This window comes from Bos taurus, chromosome 17 (genome assembly GCF_002263795.3).
Source record: "Bos taurus isolate L1 Dominette 01449 registration number 42190680 breed Hereford chromosome 17, ARS-UCD2.0, whole genome shotgun sequence".
Classification (NCBI taxonomy): Eukaryota; Metazoa; Chordata; class Mammalia; order Artiodactyla; family Bovidae; genus Bos; species Bos taurus.
Genome location: NC_037344.1, coordinates 25,940,884 through 25,960,597, shown reverse-complemented (window position 1 = coordinate 25,960,597; position 19,714 = coordinate 25,940,884).

Sequence of the window (19,714 nt, the reverse complement as noted above, 5' to 3'; positions counted from 1 at the left end):
ATATTGTATAAATAAGTATAATTCAAATTAATGTGTATATGCAATTAATTTCCTTAATTGCTATACATAAGCATTTATAATGAATGAGGGGTGTAAATATAAATTATCACACTTTATCTTCTAAGTCTATACTCAAATACCTCACACTAATTTAAAAAATATATTTCATTTCTTTTATATAACAAAACTTACGAAGGAGACAAAAGAATTTCAAAATTTTTAGAAAAGAGATTTTGATTTAGCATCATTATAATCAATATGACATTACTTAATAAACATGCTTGTTTCTGATTTAAAGAGATCTGATTCTGCAAATTCTGTTTTACAATGGTTTTACTGTTAGTATTGGTGGGTTAAATCATACATATATATACATATATGTATCATACATATATATATATATACATACATATAAATCATACAACATCCATGGCACAGGTGGATACAAACTCAGCTGTTATTCATTCTGAATAAACCTTTGTTACTTATAAAGAGCAACCTAAGAAATGTTGGAAGGCTAGAGGGGAATGAGGAAAGTTACATATCAATATAATAGATCACACAGTAATGCTTGCTTCCTGTCCTTTCCTATGCCTGGAAATTATGCCATAATTACAGTATAACAATATTCATGCTGCTTTTCCACCTATTTTTTATAGTAATTGCCCTTCTCAGATATCTAGTCATTTTGGCCTGGTTTGTCTACAACTCTGGTGATGTATATATAGGAAAGTTCCCAAGGATCTCATGACTGCTAGCCCAGGTGAGTTTAAGAAGAAATGTGAAGAGGCTCACACACTACAGAAGAAAAGTGGCCATACCCACAAGAAAGAAAACCTGCATGAGTGTTGGAGCTTCAGCGGGATGAAGAGGGTGATCCTGTGCAGAGGAGATGTGACCTGGGATGTCAGCCCACAGGCAGGATGAGGGAGACACATATTAGGAGAGTGGCCCAGAGCAGTGTGATAAGATCCGGGTGGGGTAACGAGGACCTTTTTCAGAGAAGAGAATCTAGCAAGTGGTTTTGGACGTGGATAGAAAAAAAAATCTACTAGGAAAATTTCAAGATCCCTTTTTTTGTTTTCTGGCCTAAGACTGTATCCCACCAAGACACTCAGTGTCAGTGTGCTGTGTTCACGTCCAAGCTCTTTACATGTCAGAGCTGAAACAGGAAGTTGTGGCTTAGCTTAACCAATGTGAAAATGGCTTGATCTCCTGTGTTTGTACTCTCCCTAGTTGGAGAGAATGGATCTCAGGCCAGCATTTTAACCCTCCTGTCCTCTATCTTCTCTTACCTTGGTTGAGATCATTTTGTCACACATTTTTTTTGTGAGAGTTTTCTTACTACTACTCTTGCAATGTTTGAGGTAATAGCTTATACAAAAAAGTAGTCTAGTATTATTTTAAAAAATAATAATTTGAACCACCTAGTACAGAATAGAAATTCATCCTATAAAGAATGTTAAGATTAACTGTGACCATGTCCCTTCACAGCTGTGATTTGTGTGTGTGTGTGTGTGTGTGTTCCAGTTTACGTAATCTTTTACATCCATTACATATAGATATTTGAAAACTTTTTTTTTAATATAGAGTGATACATTCAACAGGTATATAATTTTTCTAAGGTGAAATTCATTTTGTTTTCTAACCAGTTTCCATAATACCACATCAATCAAGGCCCTCAACTCATCAAAATATTTTCTCATACTGAGGGTCACTGTTTTCATATATCTCAGTTTTACTTAATTTTATCATTGAACTTTCAGACTCTTTGTTATACTGCATACCTATAGTACAGAGGTAATATTTGATACATTGTATTTCACTTAAAATTACCACATCATTCTCCATTCCTTCCACCCACTAAAGATTTATTTTTTAATGTACCTTATGGTTGCAGTGACTGGGATGGGTATTAAAAATCAATATTCAATAAATTCTGAGTTCTATATAGTATTCTGACATAACTCACAGACCTCATGGTATAGATTTTTGCAGGTATCTCCCATCTGTCATCCTGATTAAAGGACACAGTGTTATACCTTTATCTGTCTAACTTCATCAGTTGAAACTCAGGGGAGATAAATTATATTTTTATCCATGGTAATTGACTAATAAATAAGAGTGATAAAGGCCATAACTTGTTTCTTTCATCTCTTTGACTTTATTTTCTAGCAAACTAATCCTCTAAAACTTAAATATATCAAATTCTATATTGATTAGAACACCAGTTCTCCTTACTGGCTGATGCTGTGATCAAGGCTGTAACACTGCTGATGGATACAGAGTTTCTTTGGGTCTACATACAGACTTTTATTCACAGCCAATTTCCTGGAAGAGAGTTCTGATGAGTGATCCTATTTTGATTAGCAAGTCTGCTTTGTTGTTGTTTTTTTTTTTTAATCAGGATGATGAGTCTCTGAGAAATATCTGGATCTGCCTGATTCATTCCTGAAGGTATCTGCAGAACACTTGCAATGACAAACCCAGCACTAATCAAACCAGAATATATGTTGTTGCAGACTGATGGAATGTGTTCAGTTAGGAAAAATGATCTCTACCTAAGATACCATGTGCCATGAAGTTACAACTGGGCATAATCGACACTCAGTAATAAAGTTCTACTTACTGAGGCATAAGGATTTCCATAAATATATTTTGTCAGAATAATCTGTAACGTCACAGTGCTAAGTCTGCCTCTCTCAAGACTGCATTTCCATTTTCCTTAAATGATTTCATCCGCATTCACATCTGACATATTTGAGGGAGCATGTTAAGCTATGATATACCAGGTAGGCTGCAGCAATCTGTTTCCCATCTCACCCAGGCAGCTCTCTTAGCAACACATCATCTTGATTTATGGCCACAGAAAGTACAGAAGATCAGCTCTTCAACTTCTTTTGCCCTATTGATATGAAATATAGTATTTACTTCAGGACATCTTAAAATTAACCAGAAGCGTAAGCTAAGTCTATAAACCATTATCTTAGTGATCATTGCAGTCAAGAACCTATAAATTGAGTCATCAGATGGTTCTGTGTCATGTCTTCTTTTAAGGAAGTCTTTAGATATAGCATAAAAATCAGCAGGAATCCATTTCTTCCTTAAAACCGGTTTGGAGATTTAACTCAATATTAGCCACTAATACACAATTTTAGCGTGCACACCTTTTGTTTTATCTCCTGTGTAGAGATGATGGCGTGGAAATATCATGATTACACCATACTCTGCAGTTGACATAATTTGTGACCATTTTATTCATCTGCTATGATTTATTCCTATTTCCATTAATTATCTGTTTGAATTATATAATATTCCTCCCTGGATCCCACCATGACCATACTTTCTAGCAAAGGTGCTGGCATGAATAGAGCTGTTAATAATAGCAATATCACTAATATTTCTAGTTCGCACCACACCAGGCGGATGTCTTGGGATTAGACAGATAAGTATTCACAGGGCGTATAAAAATAAAGAGGGTAATTATTAGAAAATCTACTAATACCATACTAACAATTTGAATTTTTTTGTTTGTTGTGCTCATTTAAAGTTTAAGGGTTATTTGACAAATTCATCATCAGTTACAGATTTACAAATTCAAGTCTCTTCTCTCCCTCTCTCCTCCCTAAATGCCTCTGTTCATCTTCTCTGTCCTTTTCCTTTGCGCTCTCCCTCACTCTCACTTATTCTCTTATTCTCTAACTCCCATCCCTCCATCTGTCTATGGATGAACCTCATATGGAATGTGAGGTTATCAGAAATGTAGAAATATCAGAATCATAAATCAGGATTAAATCAAATTAAAACAAGTGGGCTCAAAATCACTACTGTTATTCACCAAACATTTATTTTTTTTCTGGAATTAGCAGTAAACTTGAGTATTCAAGAAAAAGAAATCAAGTAAAATAATAGAAATGATACACATTTGTAATTATTTTCTACAATGTTATTTAGTTTTTGGAAAATCAGTACTACAATTAAAGGAAAAAATGAATACCTATGATAATAAAAGTATGTAAAAGTGTTATACTATTTACATACAAATAGCAATGGCTTTTATTTAAATCAACAATAGTTGACCCAAAAATCTAACAAGAGAAAATCTTAGTACAATAACAGTAAAAATGATTAAAATAATCACACACAAAAATCACTAAGCGACAATTAAAACTTTTAAAAAAGTTTAAATTCTATTGATTTAACCAAGTAAAATATATAAATAGAAGAATGTAAGTCAATATTTGAAATATGTCAGTTCTTATACTAATTAATTTAATGTAATTTTTCTTACAAACTTTACTTTTTGTTTTGAACATGAGAAAGCAAACTATAAAACACCTATAAAGGAGTAAAGTACAGGCAAAGATGGAAAATGTAGAAAATGGGATGTAAAAATGAAAGACTAAGCTAATACTTTTTATTACTGGTTATCAAATATGTAGATTGTTCCAGGAAATAAAATACTGCCTAAAGCAATTCAAATATATGTGAAAATCCAGTGTACATTGAGATGGTATTGTGGGGAAAATATAACCAATAACATTATGACAAATTACAAATCATTTGAAGAATTAAAAACTGAGAAATCTTCCTGATTGCATATATCAAAATTAATTCCAAGTTGATTAAATATTTTAAGTTTTAAAAGTAAAGTTAGTGAAATAAATCATTGGAAACATTTGCTTAATTTTAGAGTGGAACATTTTATTAATAGTTGATTCACAGAAGAAATAGCCAGGTAAAAGTTAAGAAGATTATCATCTTTAGTTGAGTTTATAAGTTAAGGCACAATTACCATATTGGTCTTTTGTATTTACAAATACTTCAAAAACAGGATGATATGAATGATTTGGCTTTGACTGCAGATAAACAGATGATCTTATGCATTGCTTATGCAATTTTTAAGTACTTGAATGTAATACCAACTTTTTAATCCAATATTTCTTTTTGTTAGCTTATTTTTTAATTGAAATCTAGTTGATTTGCAATATTGTTTTAGTTTCAAGGAGACAATAAAGTCATTTGGCTACACACACACACACACACACACACACATATATATATATATTTATACCTAGTACTTATACACACACGCACACATACATACAGTTCTGGTCTTTGGAAACAATCTAAATACTTAAACTTTTAAAGTTGAAGTTTGTCAAGAAGATCTCTCTTATAAAGGATATTTGAGGCAACATCTAAGAGATGCAAAGTAACAGAGCATGTGGGTTTCAGCAGAGAGAATGACAAGTTCAAGGATTATGAGGCATAAGTATGTTTGTCAAGTTTGGGAAACATTTTAGAAGCCAATGTAATTGGGTCACAGGGAGCTGGCAAGAGATGGTTTAGCAAGTGGATGAGTGGTAGAGGCATTCGACATTATTGGAAGCTTGTGAAGGTAAAAAGGCCACTTTGCCTTTAAGAGAAAGTAGAAGCCACTGCAATGTTTTGAGTGACAGAGTGGTTAAATATACCATTAACCACACTTTCAAGCCTGAAATAAAGTTTTGTTTTCAGACCTTATTATGTGGGTACATATTTCCGAAGAAATAATCTAAATAATTGTAAATGGATGTTTTGGGTTACCATTGCCTTATAAATTTTATTACTTTTAAGTACACAGAAAGCACGATGCATAAAAATTAGTCTTTATGGACAAGGACAAATGTATATATACTTAAATAAATAAATATATATATATGTATATAGTTAATTTAATATACACTTATTCACTCAGTGTTATAATAAAAATATAATGAGCTAATGTACAAATGTGACTAGTGTAGAATATTGGTATTCAGTGAATTTATTTGACATTTATTTGGAAGAAAGACTTCATGCTTTAGAATTAAGGATATCTTGATTCAAACTGGGCTTCTCTGGTGGTTCAGACAGTAAGGAATTTGCCTGCCATGGAGAAGACCTGGGTTTGATCCCTGGGTCAGGAAGATCCCCTAGAGAAGGGACTGGCATGCCAGTATTCTTGTCTGGAGAATTCCATGCACAGAGGAGTCTGGCAGGCTGCAGTCCACGGAGGTTACAAAGAGTCAGACATGACTGATTCAAACTGCTGCTTATTATCTTTGGTAATTTATTTAAAGTCTCATGGTCTCAGTTATATAAGGTAGGACACAGAGATAATGAGATCAAATTTGAGGTGTCCTTGTTTAGACTGCAATTGCTAAACTTTCATGTGAAGTTCTTCCAAAGCAGATACCATATAAGATGATATACAATATACAGTATAATGAGCTTTTGCATTTAATATATATGTCATATTATATATTTGTATTTATCTCATATATATAACACAAAACATATCAAGATGACAAAAAAGAAACTGGCTTTCTATTTCTGAAGCATGCATAGAAAAGCATGATCATGTACATATGCAATGATTTTCAAAAATGCTAAAAATATTGCTAGAGTGGTTGTCATTTTTCTCTAGTTTTCTCTTTTTAGTTTCTTTGTATTATGTTTTGAAACAACTTCTTTTGAGATATGTTTGACAATATTTTAAAAGTATTTTTTCCTAGTAAATGCCAGTGAATGGTATCTTTTAGAAAATTTAATTTCAGAATTTCAACTGAATAGCCAAAAAATAATTCAAGAATACCTAACTGGTAGTTTATTTTTTTAATGACAAAAAGGGGTACAGTTATCATCAACAATTGTTTCTAGTGTTTTGGTGCTGTGCTGCTGCTGCTAAGTCGCTTCAGTTGTGTCCAACTCTGTGCGACCCCATAGACGGCAGCTCACCAGGCTCCCCTGTCCCTAGGATTCTCCAGGCAAGAACACTGGAGTGGGTTGCCATTTCCTTCTCCAATGCATGAAAGTGAAAACTGAAAGTGAAGTCGCTCAGTCGTGTCCGATTCTTAGCGACCCCATGGACTGCAGCCTACCAGGCTCCTCTGTCCATGGGATTTTCCAGGCAAGAGTACTGGAGTGGGGTGCCATTGCCTTCTCCATTTGGAGCTGTAATAAACAACAAAAAAACTTTTGTTTGGCAACCACTCAACTATTTCCCCCTTGACCTGGCTATGGATATATAGTAAATGCTCAATAAAATATGTTGTTGTTGTTTTGTTGATTAGTCATATCCAACTCTGCAACCCCATGGACTGTAGCCCACCAGGCTCCTCTGTTCATTGGATTTCCCAGGCAGGAATACTGAAGTGAGTTGCCATTTCCTTCTCCATGGGATTTCCCGGACCCAGGGATCAAACCCACATGTCCTGCATTGGATGGCAGATTATTTACCACTGACCCACCAGGGAAGCCCAATAAAAGTTGATGAGTTGTAATTTATAAGATGAGATGAAAGAGGGGAATACAGCACTTCTTGGACAAACACACTTGGGCACAGCAACTCACCAACATCAATTATAGTCAGTGTTGCCTGGGTATATTTTCCTCAGCATGAAACCTAGGTAACTGTCTACATTCTCCATAAGAGACAGAGACAAACCAGTAAATGAAGAACCATCAAAATCTGGACTCTTAGCAGACAATAATTTCTGTGACCAAGAAATATTTTTCTACATTAAAATCTCTTCTATCAAGTCTTTCTAATTTTCACTGGAGACAAGTGAAATCTGAAAATGAAAATACCTGTGAGATTTAACCAACTAGTATAAATACTAATTAAACAATAATTAAGGGCATAAAATATTTTCTAGTTTTAGCATTGCAAATGATTATAAGCTAGAAAGAATTGTGTTACTATGGTGGAAGAGAGCATTTCTCTTGATATCTGTCAGAGATAAACTTTGTTATAAACTGTATTATTTTTAGTATATGTTACCATACTCAACAGACAAAGTGTAACCTATTCATAACAATAATTATAATGAATGCACGTTAGTACCCTATGAGCATTACTTAATCATGAGAATATAGCAAATATTTTCAAATCTGTTGAAGTACAAAGAGCTAAGACTATGGATTTAGAAAGATTTTTCTTCCCCTTAACTGTATGTGATCCTCTTAATAATATCTATTCTTAAAGGAACTTAAGATAATTATAAGACGACATTTACTAAATGACATGTTCTTTTACAATATTTTGATTTTAGATAATATTTAAAGGCAGGAGCTAAAATAACTGCATCTTTAAACCTGTTCCTGCTGGTAAATGAGTAAAATGAGAAATTTTATTGTCATATTTGCTAATACTGCCTCATTAATTAGGTTGATTTATTTTTACTTCCTTTGAAGAGTTTATTTTGTTGTGGCTCTCTGAGTATTATCAATGTCATATGTGCCAGTTATTCTAGATTTCTTAACAGCCAATTGTCATTTCATTTTATTTCATTAACTGATCAACCCTGTTATAAGTGGTAATTAATATGGCATATTACCAAATAACTAAAAACATGCTCATTTTAATTGCCAAATAGTAAATAGATTTTGAAACCTTTAGTAATATATCAGAGTTGAGTTCAATATATGGTGCACATTTGATATATATTTCATGGACCACACTTCTTAACACACTGTTTTAGGGAAATGGTCTCCTGATTGCAATGATGATTTTTAAAATGTAACATTAAGTGAATTAAGTGAAATATTAAGGCATTATAAATTAAATACTTGATAAAATAAGCATATTCAGTCTATAATAACATGCTTATTGTTCTGCTTCAGCATTAGTCCTTCCAATGAATATTCAGGACTGATTTCCTTTAGGATGGACTGGTTGGATGTCCTTGCAGTCCAAGGGACTCTCAAAAGTCTTCTCCAGCACCACACTCCAAAAGCATCAATTCTTAGGTGCTCAGCTTTCTTTATAGCCCAACTCTCATATCCATACATGACTACTGGAAAAACCAAAGCTTTGACTGGATGGATCTTTGTCCAGTGGTTATGTCTGTATTTTATTGACTGAAAATACATTTTTCAGAATCTGATATCTACATAAATAATCAGGTATTTGATCTATGTGTATATAGAGGGACTTTAACAAGATATTCTTTCCTATTTGAGCTTTTAATGATAAAGAATGGCTGAAAAGTAAAAGAGAAATGTGTCTTTAGCTAAGCTAAGTAATTTTTTTAATTCAGTCAATGCATGCATATATAAATCAGAAAATGAGAATATGTCAATATAAGAGGTTTATATTTGTATAGAAAAATGTGCTATATTTTACTTTTAATGTATGAAATACAGTTTCTATCTCTGCAGTGTTTTAAGACAACCTATTCTAATTTGATGAATTTTTTTTTAATTTGGTCAAATAAAATTTTATTAATTTAGCATCCTGTTTCTTTAAGTTTGAATAACATCTGACAATAATCAAATGGAATTTGTTCTATCTATTTTTCTTTAAGAGACTACAACCCTTTTAATAGAACATATCTTGATGGGAAAGTATATTATTTAACATAGGGGGCTTTTGTTTTTTTACACAGATTCATAAAAGTACCCAATTCACTAAATGTTCATTTTCTTTTTATATATTTTACACACCTGTGTACTCAGAAACAGATTTGTAAATAGAATTTGACAGCAAGGCAGAAACTATCCAAAGTACACTTCCAGTTACCCCACCATCAGTGGTAATCATAATTATGACCTCTAGCAGTACTGATTATATATGCTTGTCTGGCCACTTTGTACATGTATAATCATATAGTATGTATCTTATGTATGTGATTTGTTTCTCTCATTATGCTTATGGGGTTCAGCAGTTGCTATGTATTATTGTTGTAACTACATGCCATTTTATGACTATATCACAATGTATTTTTCATTCTACCCTTGGATATCTATCTGGGTAGTCTCTAGTTTGGTGCCTGAAGCAGGAAAAGGCTAAAGGAGTCTCACATTTGTATACTCTTGCCACGTCAAGTGTGCTAGTCTATGGCAGTGGTGGTCAGACGAATTTCAATAGGACCTATACTTATTAAAGCCTCTAACCAGAGACTATCAGTCACAAAACCTGCAGTCAAGCAAAGTTGGATATAATGGTTTGTTGTGGAAATGGAGGATGGGAAAAAGAGACAGTGCAGAGTCAGTGAAGGATACTTCTAGGACATGGAGGACTAGACTTAGCTATATGATTCATTATAATGTGTAAACCAGTAAAGTGATTGACATAATCAGTCCCTTTATTTTCAAAAACATGATTCAGTGCAGAGTTACTGCTAGGCATATCAGTGGTCTTGTATACAGATATAAATGCACTGGTGAGGTGTTTGAGCTTATCTTTCATGTCATATTTGGTATTGTCTGCTTATTTTGCAAGTAGCAGTAACATTTGGAAGGTGGTTGTTTCTGCTTCAGTTTTAAGTTCTGTTATCACAGTCAAGCTGCTAGTAGGTCTTCTTCTTCTTCTTCTTTTTTTTTTTGCTAAGATTTATGTCTCTGGAAGAGAATTGAAGCAGGAGACAGAAGCCTGAATGTGCTCATTAGTTTCCTACTACCACAACAATTTAATTTTGATTTTAAAAAGTTATTTTTAAATCAAATATTTACATGCACATGGATATCAACATACCTGACCAAACTTTGTGAGAGAAAATCTGTATATTCAATTTAGAGAAACTTTGGAGAGAAGTGAAGACGTGGAGAACATTATCTTTTCAGACTTTTTTTTTTCCAAATCATGTGTCAGTTCAAAAGTTTAGAAGTGATTATGTGTAGGCCAACTAGTTTACCAAAAGACAAATTACTACCACTTACAAGAGAATAGACTGAAAATGGAGTGATTGTAGGGCAATCAAATATAGTGCTTCTCTCTGAGAGTCATGCTGTTTCTCTGTAGGGACTCTGTTGGCTAATAAGAGGGAAAAGATATTTACCAAAAGCTCCTATTCTCTCTAACACAAGCTAGATAAATAATTTGATGGTCTTCATCAACATTTGTACTTACTGAAGTTTATTTTCTAAATTAACCATGGGAAAGGGGACAATATTTATGCTAATCTACATAGGAAATCTGTAGTTCAAATGGTAAAGAATCTGCCTGCAATGCCGGAGACCTGGGTATGATCCCTGGTCAGGAAGATCCCCTGGAGAAGGGCACGATAACCCACTCCAGTATTCTTGCCTGGAGAATCCCACAGACAGAGGAGCCACAGAGGAGCCACATAGACTGGGGCAGGCCACAGTCCATGGGGTCACAAACAGTCAGACACAACTGAGCAACTCACACACACACACACACAGAGGAAAACTAGTTTTTGAGAGCGGAAGTGAATAAACAGCCTGTTGCTACAGCTTTAAAACTCTAAAAATTCTTTGAATTGTAGAAATTAAATAGGGAATGCTGTCAAATAGAATGTTTAGTCATAAACAATTCAAGCAGGTAATAACTAATATCCACTGATTTCAAAGAGGATTCAGTTATCTTCCACTTACATGTTTTGCAGTCTGCAGCTATGTGTTTCACAATCCTCATAATTGCTCAAGCCAAAAACCTCAGAGAAGGTTAAGTTGTTCTCTTTTTATGACATCCTGTACCCAGTTCCCATGAAGGTATTAGGTGTAAAGAAAAAAATGACAGTTCAGTCCTGAAGTAGCCTAGAAGTCTGAGGGTTTGGCAGGCAATGGGGCCTCTGAGAAAATTAGGAAAAATCCCCCTCTTTCTCAAGATATTCTCAGCTTTGCCCTAGGGGTCAGGGCTTGGAGAGTAGACAGCTTTTCCCACTACTGGAGGCCACTGTGTGGATGTCAACCTTCACACACCTAGACCACATCTCAGTATTTAATCCACCAGCAAATCCTGTCATTTTTATCTTCAAAATATATTTAAAAATATAACTCTCGTATACACTCCATTGCTGCCACCATATTCCAAGAAACTGACATTTTCTGTCATCTGCATTAAGTTGTGTCCTACCATATGGTCTTCCTGATCATACAGTTGTGCTCTTATAGCTTATTCTTCATACAATACCTTAAGGGATTATTTCAGTCCTTTTTAACATCCTCCTCCAATACCTTCCCACATCACTCTTTTCTCGAGCTCCAGAATGACTGCAGATGGTGATTGCGGCCATGAAATTAAAAGACTCTTGCTTCTTGAAAGGAAAGCTTTGAAAAACCTAGACAGCATATTAAAAAGCAGAGATATCACTTTGCCATCAAAGATCCATATAGTCAAAGCTGTGGTTTTTTTCAGTAGTCATGTATGGATTTGAGAATTGGACCATAAAGATGGCTGAGTGCCAAAAAATTGATGCTTTCAAATTGTGGTGGGCTGAAGAAAACCCATGAGGGTCCCTTGGAGTTCAAGGAGATCAAACTATTCAATCCTAAAGATAATCAACTCTGAATATTCATTGGAAGGACTCGTGCTGAAGCTGAAGCTCCAATCCTTTGGCCACCTGATGTGAAGAGCCAACTCATTAGAAAAGAGCATGATGCTGGGAAAGATTGAAGGCAAGAGAAGGGGGCGGCAGAGGATGAGTTAGTTGAATGGCATCACTGACTCAATGGACATGAATTTGAGCAACTCCATTAGATAGTGATGAACAGGGAAGCCTGGCATGCTCCAGTTCATGGGGTCGCAAAGAGTCAGACGACTTAGTGACCAAACAACAAAAAATCACTCTAGACAAAACAGAAACCACTTATAGTCATTAGAAACAACCCATTGACTCTCATCAGTAATCCTGAGAAATACTAACCACAGTTTTGATAACTATAGCCATTTCTGAACTTTTTCCTTTCACTCTTCCTAGAATTATTTATTCTACAAATGAAGATGGCCGCATCTTTGTTTACCTCAGACTATCTACTTAAAATTGCAACCATAGTGGTGAAAAATCTTAGCTGGCACTGACTAGCTGACTAGTTGGCTAAATTTATAACAGCGGTAGCTAGGTCTTTAGAATGTGCCATTCACACCAACAGCAATGGCAATCTAAACCATCAAAAATGGTGCATCCAACTGCGACACATATTAAATGCTATATTTTACCTTCACAACAGACTTGAATAATTAATATAGTCCCCAGTTTTAAAAAGTAAACTGAGTTTTATAAGTGTCAAAAAATTTGCCTAAGATTATAGTATTTAAGTCAGAGCAGAAAGTGAACTCCAGGCTGTCCTGAATTAGCATCCTCATGGTTATGAAAAACCTGCTAGTAAACTTCTGTCCTTTACTATTAGAGCTTTCCTGTTATTTGACACATTAGATTTGCCTTCCATCTTGAAACACTGCTCATTCCATCACCAGATAAACAGGAAACAGAAATAAAATATTCTAAAACTGGTTAATTTTGCAGTCACTGTTTTACCTGCTGTGACACCTTAACTGTGGACACTATCCAATACTTCATACTCATTTCTAGATTTAAAATCCTATTTTTTAAATCCTATTTTTCCTAATTTAATTGTTTCCAAATTACTGAAATAAGACAAAATTAAAATATAATTGTATCTCTCCTGGGTCTCCTCATTTCTGCTGCCTCTAGATAAAGGTATTCCAACTAAGCATTCTGATGGTCCTCACTTTAGAAATTTGTCACCTCATGAAAATCATCTGTTTTGATTTAAAAAGGGAAGATCATGGCTGAGAGGTCACACATCTTAGATGTTATAGGGCTGAAACTGGATTGTCAGACATCTGCATTTCAATATACTTCTTCTGTCTTATGATCTCATTAAATAGTTCCTCAAATGTTAATTCACAAATGGGCAGTTCTAACTTCTCATTCATGTATAAGTACATATCTTCGATTACACATTTAATCTTGGGTGACTAGCATAATTTCTACTTCAGCAAGTGTGAATTCAGTTTCATATTTTTTAGCAGCCATTTCTAGAAATTCCCCTTCTTAGTTTTCTTTATATTTCAATAGGCACAAATATCTTCCTGGATATACATACTAGACACCTTGAATATTTTTTAATTCCTTTGATCTTTATCCAGCATCATCTGTTCAGCTACAATAATATCCTTTGGATAAAGATTTATACCCTTGTTTACACATTTATTTACTCACTGTTGCTTTACTTTTGGAGAAGGCAATGGCACCCCACTCCAGTACTCTTGCCTGGAAAATCCCATGATGGAGGAGCCTGGTGGGCTACAGTCCATGGGGTCGCTGAGAGTCGGACACGACTGAGCGACTTCACTTTCACTTTTCACTCTTATGCATTGGAGAAGGAAATGGCAACCCACTCCAGTGTTCTTGCCTTGAGAATCCCAGGGACAGGGGAGCCTGGTGGGCTGCTGTCTATGGGGTCGCACAGAGTCGGACACTACTGAAGCGACTTAGCAGCAGCAGCAGCAGCTTTACTTTTCCTGAAATCCAATATATAAGTACTGTATTTTTAAAGTAATATTTGCTGGTAATCACAAAAGCTAGATGATAATAAAGTAGAACTTCTACTAGGCTCTTCAAACCTATGGTATTTATTTGGATTAAGAAAAATAAATAATATTTACTTATAAGGCATTATGTATCAAGGGCTATAATATATTCTTATTCTAACTGATGTGTTTTTAGTCACTTCTCTATATTGCATGCTCTAATTGATATAAACATTATTTATTATTTCTCTTATGTCATGTTTTCATGTCTGTTCCATAATGAGTCCTTGAAAAATGTATAGTGGCAAATCATATTATTCCTATTAATTATTATCTATTAGGAACAAACTCATTAGTGTGGAAATACAACTTCTGTCTCCAAAGGATAAAATAAATGACTCATATCAAGATCGATCTTGAGAACAGTTCATCCCACCCAGTTCAATAATGGGTGTCTAATGTTTCAAGATTGGAATAGGAGGGTTGAATTGTTCTATGTGGGAGAATAGGGCTAATGTTTTATTAAGAAATTATTAATGTGATACTTTAAAATTGCAAAGTAGATTTGATAGAAATAGAAGATTTAATCCATCCAAGAGAAGACAAGGAGAAAGTAATTGAACTCAAATAATAAGTGTCATGATTGGCATCTCTCTTGCCCTTCAGCTCCAAAGGAGTTAGGAAAGATACAGAGACACTAGACATCCAAGAGATCTAGGAAGAATGGATTCAGGTGGTGCCCTGGCTCTCACAACTATCAGCCCTAGGATTGAAGTAGAATCTCCCCCTATGATTATAGAATAGTAATGTGATATATCACTAATAATTTTCAAGTTGGAAATTATTGAGATTTTAATTATGCAGCTGCTTTTTATAGGTTTTCCAGAAGAAACAAGACAGGATGCAGAAGTTGCATGCATTCTAAACTGCAGAGATAGAACAAAAGCATGCAAGCACTCCCTTAGTCTTTTAATTTACTACTAATTTTTTTGTCTTAGATTCCTCCATGAAACCACTCACTTAAGTATGTCATGAAATCTAATTTTTTCTCATTGATTTATTTCAAGTCATCTTATAATCAATCAAAGTCATATCACACTCACCTTTATTTTATATTTTAAAAAGTTATATTCTATAGTCAGTCTTCTTATACAATCATCTACTTTCTTTGAAAGTATATTCATCAACCTAAAATATCCTTTTCTGTATTTATAATCTAAGCCATTTTTGCTATTATATAGATATTCTGTCATGTTCATTGGTAATTTCACACATACTTGTGCTTTGTTCTAGAGTATATTTAAAAGACCTGAAAATAAAATATACATCTTATTCTTGTTCCATGTCTCTTCTAGTCATTCTGGTATTTTAGCAAAGCTGAAGATTAATCATTTTAGTTGACTGACATTTTCCTCAAATGTCATCAGTCTGTTTCTGTGTACAAAAGGAAGACTCAGAGTACCCATTTTGTTACTCTTTGACTTAGGTGCATGATTAATATGTATTCTAAGAAGGTATGAAATTATTTTGCATACATATTTTTCCAAAATAGAATCATAGAATTAAAGGTTTAATATTCTTTTTAAGTAAAGTTTTAGAATTCAGTAACTCCTATTTTTTAGTTAAATGCCACTTACAGCAGAGTGCCCAAAGCAGAGTATATTGGATGATAACTAAGACAAATAGCATTATGATCTGAAAAGAAATAGAAACTAAGCTGTTTTTATTCTCTATAGTGACCAATCATCTATAAATCAAATAAATTATATCTGGGAAAGTGCCACTTTTTCCAGATTAACATCCTGGGTATTTTGCAGGTAAAATAAAAACTAATAAAATATATATAAACAACTATTTCATTAGATGCTTAATGCACTTTAGTAGTTAAATTGGTGCATAAGATTATATGGATTATCCACTTCCATAAATCAATGTGTTTGCTAACTATAACAGGTACCTTTTTTGTATTATTAGTTGAAAGTATTATAACATTTATAGCAGTAAATTGTCTAGCTATGTGCTTCACATTTGAAGATATAACTATTATCTACTTGACCTGCATACAGATTTCTCAGGAGGCAGATCAGGTGGTCTGGTATTCCAAAAAAGGTCCAAAGCTATGGTTTTCCAGTAGTCATGTATGGGTGTGAGAGTTGGACTATAAAGAAAACTGAGTGCAGAAGAATTGATGCTTTTGAACTGTGGTGTTGGACAAGACTCTTGAGAGTCCCTTGGACTGCAAGGAGATCCAACCAGTCCATCCTAAGGGAAACCAGTCCTGAATATTCATCGGAAGGACCGATGCTGAAGCTGGAACTCCAATACTCTGGACACCTGATGCGAAGAACTGACTCATTGGAAAATACCCTGATGATGGGAAAGATTGAAGGCAGGAGGAGAAGGGGGTGACAGAAGATGAGGTGGTTGGATGGCATCACTGATGCGATGGATATGAGTTTAAGTAGGCTACAGGAGTTGACTTCCCTGGTGGCTCAGATGGTAAAGCGTCTGTCTACAATGCGGGAGACCCGGGTTTAGTCCCTGGGTTGGGAAGATCCTCTGGAGAAGAAAACGGCAATCCACTCCAGTGCTATTGCCTGGAAAATCCCATGGACAGAGGAGCCTAGTAGGCTAGAGTCCATGGGGTCGCAAAGAGTCGGACACGACTGAGCGACTTCACTTTCACTTTCAGGAGTTGTTGACGGACAGGGAAGCCTGGTGTGCTGCAGTCCACAGGGTCGCAAAGAGTCAGACATGACTGTGGCTGAACTGAACTAAACTGATTATCTACTTACATGAAGAAAGGTGCATTTTTATATTAATGTAAAATTATTTAATTTTACAATAGAAAATCTGCATTAAAGTGGAAAACACTGTGGAAGCAGATTCTATTAATATTATTATCAATTACTAAAATAAAATTAGAAAGACAAGAAACTTTGATATATAGTGTCAAAGGCAGGGAAACCAAGAACACCATGATTAAAAGGATTGGTGCAGATGTCAGCCTGCGTTTTCTGGACTCAAAGAAACTATAGCTATGGACTTAAATCATTTAAGTTCAATGTGGACACTAAAAATGAGTTTCTGTAAAACCATTCTGAAACTGTCAACTCTATATATCAAATTTTACTCAGCTATTAAATTCTGACTATATTGAGGCAGCAGTCACAAATTGGAGGAGATTTGAGGAGAATTCACCACTACAACAATTATGGGTTTCATGTTGCAGCATATTTCAAATGAAATCAAATGTTTTATGAAGTGGAATTCATGATTTTGATCTAGTTCTCTCCTCCCCCCTTTCCCTTTGGTAACCATAAATTTATTTTCTATGTCTATGAGTCTGTTTATGTTTCATAAATTTATTTGCATCATAGTTTAGATTTCATATATAAGTGATATCACATGGTATTTGTCTTTATCTTTCTGACTTACTTCACTTCATATAATCATCTCTAGGTCCATCTATGTTGTTTCAAATGGCCTTGCTTCATTATTTTCTGTAACCGAATGATATTCCATTGTGTATACATATATATACATATATATATGTATACACATACAAATATGAACGTGTTAGTCACTCAGTCGTGTCTGACTCTTTGCAAGTCCATGGACTTTAGCCCTCCAAGCCCTTCTGTCCATGGAATTCTCAAGGCAAGGATACTGGAATGGGTTGCATTTCCTTCTCCACGGGATCTTCCCAGCACAGGGACTGAACCTGGGTCTCCCACATTGCAGGCAGATTCTTTACTGTCTGAGCCACCAGAGAAGCTATATATATATATATATATATATATATATATATATGCCACATCTTCTTTATCCATACATCTGTTGATGGACTTTTAGGTTGCTTCCGTGTTTTGGTTATTGCAAACCCTTCTGCTCTGAATATTGGAGTGCATGTATCTCTTCAAATTAGAGGTTTCTCTGGATGCATGCCTAAGAGTAGAATTTGGGGATCATATGGCAACCCTATTTTTAGTTTTTTTAAAGAATCTGCACACTGTTTTCCATAGTGGCTGTACCAATCTACATTCCCACCAACAATTAGGAGGGTCCCATTTTCTTTGCATCTTCTTCAGCACTTGTTATTTGTAGAATTTTTAATGATGGCCAATCTGACTGGTGTGGGGTGTCGTCTTATTGTAGCTTTGATTTGCATTTCTCTAATAATTAGCAATTTTGAGCATTCTTTTCATGTACCTATTGGCCATCCGTATGTCTTCTTTGAAGAAATGTCTAATTAGATCTTCTGTCCATTTTTTGATTGGGCTGCTTGGTTTTAATTTTTTTATTAGGTTGTATGAGCTGTTTGTGTATTTTAGAAATTAAGCCCTTGTCAAGTGCAGCACTTTAAGTGTTTTCTCCCAGTCCATAGGCTGTCTTTTGTTTTATTCATGGTTCCCTTTGCTGTGCAAAAGCTTTTTGGATTAGCTTCTATTTGCTAATTTTTGCTTTTGTTTCTGTTGTCTTGGGAGACTGACCCAAGAAAAAACATTAGTACAATTTACGTCAGAAAATGTTTTGCCTGCATTCACTTATAGGAGTTTTATCTCCTATAAAGTATCATGTCTTATAAGTCTTTAATCCATTTTGAGTTCATTTTTGTGAATAGTGTGAGGGTGTGTTCTAACTTCATTGACTTACATGTGGTGTCCAACTTTCCCAGCACCAGTTGCTGAGGAGACTATATTTCTCTCATTATATAAGCATGCCTCCTTTGTTGAAGGTTAATTGACTGTAGGTGTGTGGGTTTATTTCTGGGCTATTCTGTTCCATTGATCCATGTGTCCATTTTGTGTGTGTGTGTGTGTGTGTGTGTGTGTGTGCCAATACCACACTGTTTTGATTACTATAGCTTTGTTGTGTAGTCTGAAGTCTGGAAGGATTATACTTCCTGCTTTCTTCTTTTCCTTCAGGATTGTTTTGGCAATTCTGGATCTTTTATGGTCCCATAAAAATTTTAGGATTATTTGTTGAAAATCTCATGGATAACTTGATAGGGTTCACATTAATCTGCAGATGCTGTGGATTTTATGGCCAATTTAATGTTATTAATTCTTCCAATCCAAGAGCATGGGACAATTTTCTATTTCTTTGAATCATCTTTAGTTTCCTTCATCAATGTTTTAAAGTTTTCAGTATCTAAGTCTCTGTGGGAAGTAGCAAAATGAATCCATAATGTAATTTAAGTAACATCAGTCATTGTTATTTGAATATATTACTGTATCTGTTATATATTTCATTATAAAGGCATATTTGAATATTCTTAATGTTGACTATTGGAGGTTTAGATATGCTTTGAATGGTATAAGGAGAGAATCTGTAACTTGTGGTCCTGTAAATTTTCTTCACTGTATAACTAAACAGATATTGAGATCAAATATATTTCAGTAGCCAGACACTGAATATAAGTATCAATAGAATCTGTTCTTCTAA